Below are 9,124 nucleotides of genomic sequence, written 5' to 3' on the forward strand. Positions count from 1 at the left end.
TAGGCCTAAATCATATAGTACCAGTAAAACAGTAATATAGAACAGTATAAGTCAATATACACATAATAATTATATAATATAAAGAAGGAGAAAAAACAAAACAAATACAACTTGCTACCAAAATAAAATGCTGAAGCTTATCCTATGTCTTAGCTCACTTATCTATAGGGAACAGAGAGGGAGAGACAAAGTCAGAAATGGTTGGGGAAGGGGAGGGAATGCATTTTAAAAAAAAGTGAAGAAAACCTGAGCGTTTGGCTACATATTTCCCCCTTGACATCAACCTTACACAAGGGTGATGTCACTATACTGTTTGGGTTACTGAACACCATGGTCCGGTTATATAGAAAGGAGATGTGTCATCTTCAGCTGGTTTGAAGTTAAAACAAAACTTAGGTAGTTAAAAGATATTGAAAGAGAAAAACCTTGGGGTTGGAAGAGAAAGAAAATAACACAATTAAGTTAATCTGAACAGTTACAATGGTATAGTTGTCTCTTTGCTTATTAAACTATGACTTTGAATGCAGTTTTTACACACATCTTGTTATACTGATATTCTAAATAGCATTTAAATCCTTAAGAGAAGTACAAAAACCAAAAAGAAAACGAAAACAGAAACGTTTTGACATCTTATCAGATAGTTTACAGAAAGGGGGAAGAAAAACAAAACAAAACAAAATACACATAACCTTTGTTAAATATCATTTTTCTAATCAAATGGAATTTAAAGTTTCATATGAATTGATGCTCTTGTTTCAAATATCAGACAACTTTCCAGTCCAACCAGACGGAAGTGTTCTGGTCTGGGTTCCAGAGACAGACTCAATTTTTAGAGGGGATATTACCAATGACTTTTATTATATCTTTATGATACTCATATGTAGTTAAACTGTGACAACTTAAAACCAAACCAAACAAACAAACACAAAACATATAACAAGACAATACAAACAGACAAGCCAATTTAATTTTTTTTATTTTTGCCATGGCTTAAATGAGGAGGATGCTGCTGGTGGTAATGAGGCCTCATGGTTTATCGGTCACCTTTGATTACACTGTGGTTTCTGCAAAAGAAAACAAACACACATAAACCTCCCATGGAAAACTCCTTGCAGCGGCTGATTATTCATATTTACAAATGTAAAATGCTGACGTGTAGTGGCAGTGCACACATCGTTTGCCATTCTTGGGGTGATTTTCTTTTATACTGAAAAAGTGGAGCAGTGGCCTACAGGAGGGTGGCCACCCTAAGTTGAGGACTTTTCTGGCCTTTTCCTGCCTCAACATTGGGGTGGGCGCTGATCAGCCCGTCCGATGTGTATTTTCCAACGGCTCAGAGCCATTCCTTCCTGCTAGCCAAGAAGGGTGGCTGGCAGAATAGAGAAGACTGGTCACCCTATTCCTTGAGGATCAGGTGATTTCTTTAACAAGGGGGCTCCCAAAACTAATTGCTCAGTGGAGCCCTCCTGAAAAACTCATCTTTAAAGTGACAACCTGGCCCAACTGCAACAAGGGCATTGGCATCCCTCAGAGGGACACTTTTTCCCTCAGAATTTTTGCTTAGAAAGCCTTTTCCATGTTCTTACATCTCACCCCCATTACCAATAAGAGTATACTTTGACATTTCTAGCAGTCTCTGCCTTGCAACACAGGCACAAAGCAAACACACAACACTGTTCTGCAAAAACACCTCAACAATCTCTGCAGTCTCTTCTTGGCTTTATTTCTGTTACAAACTTTCACAGTTTCTAGCACACAACGTAGTCTTCTCTGCTACTGACTTCTTACTGGACCAGCAATATAGGGTGTTGTACTTAACCCAGACACAGCATGACCTCATGCACTCTGAGATCAGGACACAACTTTTCCTTAAAGCAACTACATCTTTTCCCTGCTCTAGCATTCAAACTCTGTTAATCCCTTATTCTCTCCTCTCTTTCTAAACACTTTCCACATCTCTCTCTATAATAGCTGCCTTATAGCCTGTTTTCCCATTTCCCTCTATTTGTTTCCTTTCCCTCTCTCTATCACAGCTCCTTGCTTTCTGAATCTTTCTATGTACTGAAACAAACCCTGAATGAGTGAACCATGCATCTTTCCTTTAACTCCCTCACACAGGGCTGTAACAATACAGGCACCAGCTGTGGGAGGCAGTTTCAATGATAATGGTTTTCACCCTGCCCAGACCCAGCACCTTTCAAGAACTGGATCTCCTTTATGTCCTAAATCTGGCACAAAAGAGGGAAGTCAAAGAACCAGGTTGCTACCCTTTCTACTCAGGTCTAAATACTGGACTATACTGGCTCTTCACAGCAAACAAAAACCAGTGTCTTGCACCAAACGGTAGCTTACAGCCAGCAATAAACTCAAAATTTCAGACACTTCAAAGCTCAAGACACAAAATCTCAAAAGCCTCAAGACAAAACAATCTTACAAGCATTTCTGCTGCAGAGGACCTGCCTCCTCCTTTTTCACCCCCCTAGCCCTATGATTACTTATGCCTGGCGTGGGGGTCTTCTGCCTGAACATACTGGTTCCTGGACTTCTGTGCCCTACAACAACCACAACAACAACAACAGACACAATGATAACAACAAAGAAAGCGCTGTGGGTGCTTGAGCCCCTGTCTTGCAGGAGTTTCCCTTAACAATGCTGACCCTACACTGGGTATGCCCACCCCTCTCTGGGGTGAGTTCTATAATAATGTGGTCAGGATAGGCCAGGCCTGTCCTGACTGGGTGGTGCATTTGTTCAGGGCACCCAATGCACAACTTGCAGAATGGTAAGCAAAAAGTGTTAGGATCACCCATTAGTCTGGGAACAAGTCTGAAGTTACTGCTGTTGGTGCCTTGCCCAGATAACCTTGGGAGAAGGCTACTGTCATCCTAATCAGGAGAGCCAGTAATTGCTTACTAAAGTAGAAGGACTGTTCTTAAGAGGAGTTTGCTCTTAGGGCTGTGTGAAATTTTGCTGAGTGTTTCATTTCAATGCTGTTCCGACTTGTTCCAAGTCTGAAACAGTGAAATTGAAATGAAATGAAAGGCTTCGAAACAGCCTCAAAACAAAATGAGGGCAGTCAAAATGTGACATGAGTTTTGCTTTTAAGAATTTGAGGTGCAATTTCCCAGAAACCCCTGCACCTATTTCCTTGAAACTAGGTAGAATTCATGCCCTCAGAAGGGGCTACCATCTCTGCTGCTTTCATCCAAATCCACCATGAAATGACAAAGTTATAGGTAGTTTTGTGCTTCCCCATTATAGCCTATGGGTGAAATGTCAAAACAGTGTTGAAACAGTGAAACAGTTTCAATGAAATGAAACAGAACAGCACCTCAAAAGGAAATAAAACTCAAAATGAAACACTGTCCTGCTGAAACATCAAAATGTAAGTCGAAATGGAATGGTGCCATTTTGCACAGCCCTAATGGCTATCTCTTCTCTTGCCAAGGCCTGTTTCAGGCAGCAGATGTCACAGAAGCCATAGGTATTCCCCAGGGGTTTGGGGAACTGAACAGAGAAAGGAACACTTCCATTCACCATCATGGTGAAAAACTTTCTCGCTAGGAGGGTGGCAAAGCACTGGAACAGCTTACTTAAAGAGGTGGTGGAATCTCCATCCTTGGAGGATTTTAATGGCTGACTTAACATTCCCTGGCTGGAATGATCTAGTTGAGGATGGTTCTGCTTTGCTCAAAGGGTTGGACTAGATGACCTCCTGAGGTCCCTTTCAACCCTATTTTCTATGACTCTATAATCCTATGATCACCAATGTCTCATCCAACATAAATGCCATGTGCCCCCAGAGGCTGCGGGGGGAGGGCACGGCAAGCTTCCGCAGGTGGCAGTGGCAGTCATCACTGGGAGTGTGGCGGCAGCAAGCAGAGAGCTCCCACAAGCAGCTGCAGGACTGTCGGCAGCATTGGCGGTGGCCAGCACTGTTGGCGGTTGGGGTGGGGAGGGGGGAAGGTGACCACACACAGACACCGCTAGCAGCATCGGCGGCAGCCAGTGGCGAGCACAGATTGCCTGCAGACACCACCTCTTCCTGGTGCATCAAACGCATCCTCTGGGCTGGATTTTAATGGAGGCATGACAAGAAGGTCGGCAGCTTCTGTCACTTTAAAATGAGAGACCACTGCAGTTAGGACCAAGGGCACCTGAATAGGGGCTATCTATGAGAAAGCAGGCAGCCAGGAATCCCTGCTGCTGAGGCAGGGAGCTGCTGCAGCTAGGCAAGGGACTACTGCACAGAATAGACTGGCTGTAGGGGAACCAGCAGCCAGGAGACCAGAAAAGTATTAATGAGCCAGCTGCCAGCAAGTGGACAGATGGCCAGCAAGGACTTACCCTGAGAGAGTAACTGCCTAGGGAAGAGGAAACAGAATGGTGAACTGTACCCAGGCAGGCAGGCAGGCAGGTAGGTAGCCCAGAAGCTAGCAGGCTGCTTAGCTAAGCCCTAGCTGAGAAAACAGGAAGGCCATCCACCACAGGGAGAGAACACCTGTGGGGAGCAGTACTTAGGGGGCACATAAAGCCAATGCCTTAGCCCAGTCAGTCAGTGTAGGCCTGCAGGCTGAAATAGGAGGAGGTCCTGAGCAGGGAGGTTGAAGGGGATTGCCTGGCTGACTTGAGATGCCCTCTTCTTCTCATGTCAGTACACCACATTTGACCATTATGTTACACACGCTTGTGCTTGTTTTTTGCACTTGGCAAGATCTTTCCTTGTACATGTGCTTCAAGCAGCAGGCATTGCAGCAGGTGTTGCATGGTCTGAGGCTTTGTGCTGCACTCACAGGTGGTTGAGCCAATAGCCCCACTTCATTAGTTCCTTGAAATGTCTGACTCTGGTACGTAGACAGTTGCAACATTGCCACCTTTGCCATGGTTTGTCAGCCTCAGTGGTAAGGACTTTGGTGCTGGATCGTCTATTTTTCTGCCGTCAGGTATCTTCAGCATCTCATTCCACATGTGTAGTCATGTCTTCTTGGGTGTGGCATCAAGAAGGTAGGTGCTGGTGAAGAAGCTCCTGCGTGAATTCAGATGTTTGTGTGCTGCACAATGGTCATAAAGTGGGTGTCTCATCTCCAGTTTGTCTTGATTGTACTATCTTGCTGCCCATTGCTCTTCTCATGTAAGGTGGATGGATGCCAGTCATCATGTACACACTGTTTAGGCATGTAGGCTTCAGACATCCTGTGATGCATCAGCAGCTATCATTCAGAATGGGGTCAAGGCGCTTGACATGTACAGATCTCTTCATATAGGGCATGCATACTTGGCAGAGGAAAAGCTGAGAGCTAGAAAAGTGGTTTGGATGGTTGAGGGGCAAGCTCCCCATTTTGAGTTGGTGAGCTGATATAGCATGTTGTTACAAGTGCTCACCTTTGCTTGAGAGGCCCTGAGATCTGCAAACAAGATGCCTACAGTCTACAGGGAAGCAAGACCCAGTATTGAGGGGAGTGTGATTGTTCAACCATGAAGCTGAGGGTATAACCCAGAGAAGGAACACTTTGTTACATAGTCAGGGAGCTGGGGTCTATGTAGAGACCCAGTGTGGGAATAGTTTTTCTGTTATAGCCAGAGGGCTTTCTTATTGCAGTGTGGTTTATACCAGTAGTTTGGGTTTGGGACTATAGGGAATGTTTGGAGGACTCAAGCATACCTGAACAGCATGTGACTACCTTGAGCCTGGCCAGGGGTGGGGTTCAAAATTGAGAGAATAGCAGAGACAAGGCCAGGGACCCAGTGCCCAAGCAGGGTGAGACCCAGGGTCAGGGACCCATAGATAGCCCAGGAGGGGCAAGAAACAGGGTCAGCAACCCGTAACCCAGGAGGGGCAAGATCAGCCTAGAAGGACAGAAACCAAGGGGCCAGGTGCCCAGCAGCCCAGAAGAGTACATTATGGGGCCAGGCACCCAGAGCAAGGGGCAAGTGCCAGAAGCCCAGAGAGACTGATAATTGACAGGGCTGGAACACAGAAGCCAGGTCCAGGACAGTGGGCCTTGTCCGGGGGACCAACTAAAGGAGACGGGCAGAAGTCTGAAGCCCCAACAAGGGAGTAAAGTCCTGAGGTGGCCTGGTGACTTTGGGGACAACTGTCTCACTTGAGTGATGATGCATAACACCTGCGAGGTATGGACATGACTGTAGGGGAGGTTGGAGACCATGAATAACCCATAAGACAATGGGTGCCCTAAGGCACGTATGGGCCATGAGGGCCCATCTACTGATAGACAGGTTTGGGCTAGTGGGGTCTGGGAGGAGATATGCCGGCAAAGGAAGGACAAGGGCATATTCTAGGACCCTTAGGCAGCTTCCCATTAACAATCTAACAATTACATCAAGACACAGCAGGTGAGAGCTGAAGGGAAGGTACGCAGAATCAGAGTACGGCAGTAGCTGTTTGGCAATCAGGGGTGTCATGGCCACCCCAGGGCCCAGTCCTGCTACAGAGGGTATCTGGAAACTTCATATCCCTCTGGCTCTGGGCCAGCCCAGCCAGACTGACCCCAAGTTCCCGCTCAAGTCAGCTCCACCCTCCTCAGCTGGACCCCACATCTATCCTGCAACCAGTTCCCCTCAGCTGAGTGCTTCTTTACTTATAATCTCTCTAGCTTTACCTACAACCTTCCTCTAGGGTATTGAGGGTGGACGTTGACCATGGTGGAAGTGAGGGGCCTGGCTGAGTCCATGGCTTGACTCACATAAGCAACTAACTGAGCAGCCCTCTAAGTTGCAAGCTTCAAGCTAGCCGAAGGCTTGGAATGGTTTATTTAGGTGTCCCTTTAGTTTCTGCCATACAGGGTGCAGACAGAAGTTACATTTGTCGTTTGATCAGCCCGCTGAAAGCACTCTACAGCTATGGCCTTACAGAAGTACACAGCTGCAGAGTGTTCCTGATTGTGTGACAATCTGAATCATCATTACATGAGGACTCAGATGAAGGTGATCCAAAGGGGAATGCCTCCATTAAAGTCTGTCAGCGTGTGCTGGGAGCAGGGCTGGGCTGATACAACCCCCCCCTGCCCCCAGTGCTGGCTTCAGAATGAGAAGGGGAGGAATGAGGGGAGGGAGTTCTGTCTGGGGTTTGCCCAGCCTTCACTGGAGGTGGGGTGGATGTATTCGAGCCCCTCCCCCCCCCACTGAGGTGAGTGGGGCTCCAGTCCACCTGCCTCACCCTCCAGCGCAGGCTGGGAAAGCTCCAGACGAGCTCTGTCCCCTCCCTTCCCCCGCTCCCGCTCTGAAGGCAGCACCAGAGTTGGGGGTGGGGGGCACGGCTAGGGGAGAGTGACTGCAGACACTTTAAACTGGAGTTCAGTCCCTTAATCCCCTGGACCCAATGGTGAATATCTGTTGGGTTGGGCAGGGGAAGGCGGGGGAAGGAATGCTGTAACTCATGATGCTTCCTGCAAAGCACCATGAGTTACAGTGAGGAGCTGTACGTCTGTCAGTACCTGCAGTGAGCATCTGAGGACAACAGCCAATGTCTATGAGGGAAAAGGAACACTTATACCTTCTAGTGACTTTCACTCATGCCAGCTCACATCCTTGATTTGCAGTCAAGGTGAAGTGAAAGACCCAACTAATTGATGTCTTGGTAGCTTCTCCACATTGTCACACTTTACCTCACCTTCCCCTTTGTGGATACATATGTATGTTTTGTCTACCATAGAGAATCATAGAATCATAGAGAAGAGGGGCTGGAAGGGCATCTAGTCCAACCCCTGGCTTCAGGCAAGATCATCCCTGTCCAAGACATCATATACACTCCATAATCTAAACTCTACACAAGACTACCATCAACCCTGATACAACATAGACCTAACTCCGTAACCTGCCACAAGTGAAGGAGGGGAATCGTGACAGTCAATGTCCTGCTTCTGTGAAATGTTGTCAATATATGCTAAAGAGGCTCCTGAGTCTTGCCCTCACTACAGAGGTATGCAAGACTCCCCACAGTCTGTACCAATTTGACCATGGGGTAAAATTCCTTCCTGACCCCAAATATGGCAATTGGTCTGACCCTGAGCAGAGGCAAGACCTTTTAGCCAGGAACCTCTGGCTTTGGTTCCACCAGGAATATTGGCATATTTCAGTCAGAGTCTCCAGCGTTGGCTGCGGCAAACACCCAGTGCCTCTGAGGACATCCTGACACATGTACCAGAAGAGGGGTGCGAGGGCAACCAACAAAATCCAGAAGCATGGGAAATACCCATAGTAGAACACAGGCATAGCTACGCATCGATCATTCCTGCCCAATGGCTGTACAACCTCTGCTTGAACACCTCCAGTGATGGAAAATTCACAACTTCCCTAGGCAGTCTAGTACACTATCTCACTGCTGTAACAGTGAAGAAGTTTTTCTGGATATCCAATCTAAACTTACTTTGCTGCAACTTCAAGCCATTGGTCCATGTCCCGCTCTCTGCAGCAAGAAAGAAAAGACATTTTCCTTCCTCTTTATGGCAGCCCTTCAAGTATTTGAAGACTACTATCATGTCTCCTCTTAAGTGACTTTTCTGCAAGCTGAACACACCTAGCTCCTTCAGCCTCTCCTTCTCTGACTTGCCTTCCAAGCCCCTGATCATCTTTGTCACCCACTTCTGGACCCTAACTTTTTCGTGTTCTTTTAAAAATGTGGAGCCCAGAACTGCACACTGTCTGCCAGATAAGGCCTAACCAGTGCCAAATAGAGAGGCATTATCACCTCCCATGTCTTGTGCCTAATGCTTCTACTGATGCATCCTAAAACCACACTGGCCTTTTGTGTGACTGCATCATGCTGCAGTCATATTGAGTATGATGTACCCAGACTCCCAGATCCTTTGCCATAGTGCTGCCATCCAGCCAGGTGTTCCCCATTTAATGTTTTTTAATTTTTCTTCTCAAGGTGCAGCACCTTGCGTTTGTCTGCATTGAACTCCATCCTATTAACTCCATTCTATCCTAGCAGGGGACTTCATGCTTAGGGGCAAACAACACAGGTTCATCAGTGGCAGGTCCTGTCAGACCAACCTGGTGGCCTTCTATGATCAGATCACCAAATCATTAGATGCAGGTGTAGCAGTGGACATAGTCTTCCTGGACTTTCAGAAGGCCTTCAACACTGTCTCTCACCCTGTTC

The sequence above is a fragment of the Crocodylus porosus genome, unplaced genomic scaffold (genome assembly GCF_001723895.1).
Source record: "Crocodylus porosus isolate Cpor-Errol unplaced genomic scaffold, CroPor_comp1, whole genome shotgun sequence".
Taxonomy (NCBI): Eukaryota; Metazoa; Chordata; order Crocodylia; family Crocodylidae; genus Crocodylus; species Crocodylus porosus.